The sequence below is a fragment of the Neopelma chrysocephalum genome, unplaced genomic scaffold, assembly GCF_003984885.1.
Source record: "Neopelma chrysocephalum unplaced genomic scaffold, ASM398488v2 Primary Assembly neopelma1_91, whole genome shotgun sequence".
In the NCBI taxonomy this organism is placed as follows: Eukaryota; Metazoa; Chordata; class Aves; order Passeriformes; family Pipridae; genus Neopelma; species Neopelma chrysocephalum.
The window spans coordinates 6543932-6550338 of NW_020897753.1; the positions used below are offsets into that span (position 1 = coordinate 6543932).

At 49.5% G+C, this 6407-nt stretch overlaps 1 protein-coding gene across 4 annotated transcripts in view; it reads right to left on the reverse strand.

The window, feature by feature from the left end:
• Positions 1-6407, reverse strand: part of SPTBN1 (spectrin beta, non-erythrocytic 1) — a 113876-nt gene that overhangs the window by 106398 nt on the left and 1071 nt on the right. The gene's annotated exons all lie outside the window — the stretch shown is intronic.

The window sequence follows — 6407 nt, forward strand, 5'->3', positions numbered from 1 at the left end:
TGCCTTGGTGCTCCCAGGCAGCCCAAGATGAATTTGAAGAGGCTCCTACTGACCTACACTGAGATAAAACCCACCTCGTTTCTCATTCAGGTGATGATGATGATATGAAATGGCTTTTCCTGTGCTGGGACTGTGGGGTTGTGTGGTTTTACCCCAGCTTTTCCCCCCTCAGCTGCAGCCCCATCCTGCCCTCAGCCGAAGCCTCGGGAGCGCCCTTAAACGTTCTCCAAACGCCAGTGGAATACGTGACCAAAAAAACCCAAACCCCGAGCCCTCAGTCAATAATCCATTTTTAGGAAAGAATTTGTGCGAAAATGAGGTAAGTGATAACTTTGCAGATCTCCTGTTATCCACGGGGCTATTTTGGGAGAGTGTGACTGCATTCGCGCTTGTTGCATAGTCCTGCTCCCGATCTCCTGGCACGGCCCCAGCACATTCCAGGATTTAACGCACACGGCTCGTCGGGATGCAGTCCCACTTATCTCCCAGACACACTGACTAACACTTTCCCACATAAACTGACCCACCCTTCGGTAGCAAGAGGTCACCCAGTACAATCAGCCTTCAAATGAGGAAAACAATCAGGAAAAAGCTTCTGCGACGCCAAAAACACCAACAGAATAAAACACAACGGGCTCCAGTGTTTGTTTTATCAAAACTTAGAGACTGCGAGGCAGATTTTTCAGCTGGTGATAACCAGTGCAGCTCCAAAGTCAACCAAGATTTCTTCCAGGCTTAGGATCTGGCCCCCTAAAAGCATTTAAAATTACTGCAAGAATATGTTATTCCTAAAAAAAAGGTTAAAAATAAAAAGGTAGCAATTAATCCGTTCACTTCTTACTATCGTGAAATTGCAGAGAATTATTCATAGCATCACGCTCAGAAAAAGGTCACGATATTTTAAGTTACAAAAAAATCAAGCAAGTGTTAAACTAACCAGGTTTTCTTTGCCACATACGGATCCCACAGGACAAGGAATTCCTGGTAACTTAAGGAGAACTCTCCCGACCCTCCTCGCTACCCCCCTGCGTGATCCAGGCTCTAACAAAGGGTGTTCTGCTGGATGATCCTCCTTATAACCAGCACCCCCTGGCTTGCACAGGGCAGATTTAGGCCCAAAGCCCCCTTCCAAAAGCACAGAGCCAGGAATTTGCTGGTGAGGGGCAAAACTTGTTTTCTCCAAGCTCCATGCTGCATTCCAGTGCTGCCATCAATGTGTGTGCCACTGGCACCCTGGAGCCACAAGCCACCCACCCCCCCTGCAGGGGCTGCTCAGATCACCCCAAAACATTCCCACTAAATATCTGTTCACTGAGAGAAAAGGCAGTGAAAGCCCTTGGGAAGAAACTCTCATCGTTACTTTAGCTACAGACAAAACTCAGTGCTTGGAATGCCCAAACCAGAACCTTTGGGTGCCCAAATAAATTTATCTACATTAAAGCAGTTTACGTACAGCAGGCAGCACCTTTTCCCTTCTAAGCCAGAAAACCAGAAGAGCTACTTGCTATAATTAGCTGGAGCATTTGTGGTGTTCGGGCACTGAGCAAAATTGATTTTATGAGTGGAAAAAATAAGCATTTGGTGCACGAAAGCAGAGCGTGCTCTGTGTTACCCACAGATCAGCCCCACTGCACCCAGGCTCTGAGAAACAAGATCCATCCACAGCTTCCTTGCCCTTCCAAACACAAGGCTCCCTCTTATCATGTAGCAGTCAAAAGCAGACACTCCATGTCATTCCATAATAAATCAACCCTCAGAGCAATAGGATTAATTCAGAACAAAAGGCAGGAACTTACAGAACCAAAAGATGCAGCTCTGTGCACACAATGTCTTGTAGAAGACCTTGACCAGGTTCTCGGGACACTACAGGGGCTGAATCCCCCAGGGAAAATTAAAGACTTCCCAAAGGTGCCTGTAGGTCTGGCTTGGGAAAAATGTGTGCCTGGGATAAATTGGGTAATCAGTGTAACCTTAAAGCCAGGCCAGGCTTGGAGAGGAACCTCTGCGTCACCTCGGAGCACCTCCCACCCGGCTCTGGGAACAACGGCTCCAAGGAAGGGAGCAAAGGGAAAACACAACTCCACAGATTTTGGGGTGGGGTGTGATCCCTCCTGACCAGCACAGGCACCCCACTGCAGCCCTACCCCCGGGGGTTTAGCACAGGCATTACCTCCACGGGATACTGTTTCACCAAACCTGGAGGCAAAGGGAAAACACAAAAGCCAGAAGGGAAGGTCTGAGTCCCTCTGGACTGAGGGCAGGAAGGAGCTCAGCAGCCAGTCCAGCACTTCCTACAGTGGGACTTCACTCCCTTTGGTCATTAAGTTGGCTCCTTCACATCCCTTAGCCCGGGTGCCAGTCCCTCCCTGGGCAGCAGAGCAGGGCTGCTTTGCTCCAGCTCTGCATCTCCTGTCTCTGGTTACATCTTTCCATGTCTGCAACTCTGTGTCTTCCAGACCCCACATAGGGAGTAGCAACTGCCCCTTTCAGGGATATCCCACCTTCCCACAGCTGAATTGAGCCATGATCAACAAAACCAAACCCAGTGGTCACACCAGTCAAACTGAGCTTTCAGTCAGTCTCTATTCCTGTCTCAAAAATAAAATACAAAAACTTTGCTCCTCATTCTCTTCCCAAGCAAGCCCACAGCTCCTCTGATCCACACAGCATCCATGTTCCCTGCACAGAGGAGAAGTGGTTTCCCTTTCTGTACAGCTCTACACATGAGCAAAAACCAGGAGACCAAAGCTAGGAACATCATTCCTGAATGTGTTTCACACATCCCTGGCAAACTGCTCAGCAGGTGTAACTTCAGGCCTGGCTACTTGTCCCAAAAAGGGAACAGCCCCTGTTTGGAATCCCAGCAAACAGCAAACCTGCTAAATGTGGAACATTTACCTGTGAGCAGTTCCATGGCAGAGTATTTTTAGCTGCCAGGACGGGGTGTTAATGGCACACCTCTCCTGTTCCAAGGGCATGACCAGCCAGGCTATTCCCAGTGTCCAACAGGTGTGGGGCAGCACCTGCTGCCTCCAGGGCTTCACATGGAGGGGCTCTTTTGTTCCCACTGCCCTCCTGATGTGAACAAATCAAATTGTTTCTTTTTAAAGTTCCAATACTCAGCACATGGTGAAATAAAAGTGACTGCACAATGGTGTTGTTTGTTTCTCTGGTGGCAGTGGTGACACACCAAAGGGATTTCTGGTGTGATAAAACACGTGCAGCTTGGAAATAAATGTGAGTTTGCGCAATATATCAAGAGAATATATATGTATAAAATAATCAATACATGAAGAGAGCATCAGGAAAGCAAAAAGACATGAAAAAGTAAGAACATTCTGAAATTTTCACCATTCGACGAGAGAAACCCTCACAGAGAAGAGGCTGAGAAAAACCTTAATGGTGCTGAAAAACAATAGCTCAATATAATCCTCAACCTTAATCTGCCCTTGGCCATAGGAAGATGTTCACAATCCCTGAGCACAAAGATTATACATTGGTGAACATCTTTTGCTAATCACACACATTTCACTACAAGCAGAAATAACACTTCCAGACACAACCCCCCAGCCATAAAATCTGTTATGAACTCAACCATCACCTAACAACACACATCAAAGCTTTTTCCATGCAAAACTGGGCTTTTTTAATCAGGAATGGCCAGTAAAAAAAAATATGTCTGGGATTAACAATACATGAAAATGAAATAAAGTTGGATGAAATAGAAAAGAACCTGTCTGCTTAAGTCTATGTAGACTTGATCTGTATCACTCTGATCAAGCTGTTGAAGAAGCTGGGGTCTACTGGGCATAAAAAGAATTTTTATTGTGCCTTTCTCTTTTTTTTTTTTTACAATGTAATCTCTCTGAAACCCTTTTTTCATTAAAGGAAGGCAAAGCCTGGAGAGATCCAGCTGTAACTGCTGCAACGTTGTATTCGTGTTCATTAGAAAAACAAATTCACAACAGATCGTTTTAAGAGCAATAATAAAAGTCGGACAAATGAAAACCAGATGTGGGGGGAAAAAAAAAAAACAACAAACCAACAACCCAGCACTGGGGAAAGCACAGGCTCTGCCACAGGCTCTGCAGAGCAGGGCTCACACCCCCCTCGGTGCCATGTGACTCCAGCACTTGCTCCACCAGACGAGTGGTGTTTGGTGAGCACGGCCCAACACGAGGTGATTTCCAAGGTGGAAAGGCACTAGAAAGCAAGAGGAGGCAACTAGATTTTCACATTTAATGTCTCCAGGCCAGGTTCCTGCTGGTTTGACTTGGGAAAGCTGCCAGGAGCTTCCAGAGGGAAGGGTCCAACCTGCTGGCAGCTCCATCAGCCGGGCACAGGAGCAGCCCATGGCGTGAGCTGGTGTGCCAGAAAACCCCTTATGGCTCCACACAGTTCCTACCACCAGCACAGGCCTGGTCTCACTGGGATTTCCCAGGCTCTGCTCTCCTACACAACCCCCCAGGGTCCCAGGGGTGCTGGGGGGCTCCTCGCCCTGGCTCTCCATCCATCCCCTGGGGCTCCACCACTTCCAGAGGTTTTCCTGGACCCAGGAAACGGGGAGCAGGAGGCCTGTGGCCACAGCCACCGGCCTGGGCAGGATTTAGGAGCTGACTCATGGCTAACGGGCAATGACAAACTGTTGTCCTGGTTGTGCACTTGTGCCCAGATCAGATGACTAAGGAATTTAGGTGCCTATAGAGATTAAGGGGCTAAATAACTTTTGCAGCCCGAGCCTTAAACATCTGCATGAGCAGAGCTTCCCCCCTTCTGTGCTCCACAGAAGATCTCCAGGCACTCCTGGCTAATGAAATACAATAATTTAATAATCCAACTACAGACGTGAAATGCTGTAACTGACCCACATGAAAAATAAATCCTTAGTCAGGTGACGTAATGCACACGAGCATTCCAGGCCCATCCCATACGGGGGGTTCAGCTCATTCCATTTTACGTGTGATGAAGGAAAAGGAGACATCTTCCATGAAACGGTCTGTGCTGCCCAGGGGCAGCGTCCTGGGCTCACACACAGAACGTGAGGGGTTCACCCCTCTCTGCTCGCTCCAGGGCTCAGGAACACACAGCAAGCAATCCCAAAAGCTGCAGGATCGGTGCCACCACGGAGATGAAACAGCACCTCTAACGCTTTTTGCCACACAACTGCTGCAAGCTGCTATTTTATCCCAAAATGCTGCATCCTGCTCTAGTGAGTGCCATTTGCTGCACTTAACCTGCATTACAGACAAACCCAAACGGGTGGTGTTCCAGACCCTGAGCTCCTCGGTAATTCCGTGGTTATGCTACTGCATGAAGTAACAAAATATTCCCTTCTTTTTTTTTTTTTTTTTTCTGCTTATCCAGCACTGGTTGTGACACATGAAGCCAGCCCCTAGTCCCTCCCCACAGCCCCACAACCACTGCTAAGTCATGGAGGCATCATTACAGCCATTTCTGCGTTACCGACAAACAGAGAGAAAAACCACAATTCCAAAGGATAATATCAGTTCTTTAGAAATCACATCTCGCTGCCGTCACCCACCTTCCCAGCCCTTTATCCCACTGCATTTCCATCTCCTGTCTCTCTCTCTCTCCAGAGCCTGCTGAGCATATGCAAGTCCTTCCTCCTGCAATGGCCTGAGGAGTCACAGCCTCCCCTGACATTTTCACGCGGCTGATATCCCTCGGAACAGATCCCCCTCCGTGCCCTGCCTCCCCAGCCCCGGCTGCGGGGAGCATTGTTCCCCGAGATGCCTGTCAGCGGATGCCGGGCTGCGGGAATTCCAGCCTTTCTCCCGAACTGCTCAGTGAGCAGGTTTCATAATGCTCGTATCCTGTCAATAGAGGTCGAAGGATGTACAGAACGCTCCGGATCTTGACAGTTTATTCCCTCTCCCTGCAATCCTGCTCCTGGTTTTGAACGCTTAGCATTTATACCTACAGACAACGCTAAGTACGATACGGAAATACAGATCACTACTCACCTTTAAACAATTTTACTCACGATTAAGACACCTACATCACAAATTCAGCGCTCGCTCTGCTTTTGTATTATCGCTCCGAGAGGAAAAACATCAGCTCCTGACTAACCCTGCCGCCGCGGTGCCCTGAGCGCGGCGTTCAGCGCTGCTGCAGTCTGTGTCTCTAGCACAAGTCTGCCATATTTTTTTTGTTAAATCGGGCCTGTACCCACCTAAGAGCGGAGCCAGCCCCGAGCGGCCGAACCGCCCCGCGCATCGCGCCGCTCACTGCGGGAGCCGCGGCCGCGGGGAAAGGCGGGGGGGAAAGCGGCGGCGCTCGGACCGCAGCCCCGCACCCAGCCCCGCACCCCCGCCCGCAGCCCCGCAGCGCTCCCGCGCACACAAAAGCCCCGCGGGGGCCGCGCTGTCACCGCGCCCGCGCCCCCC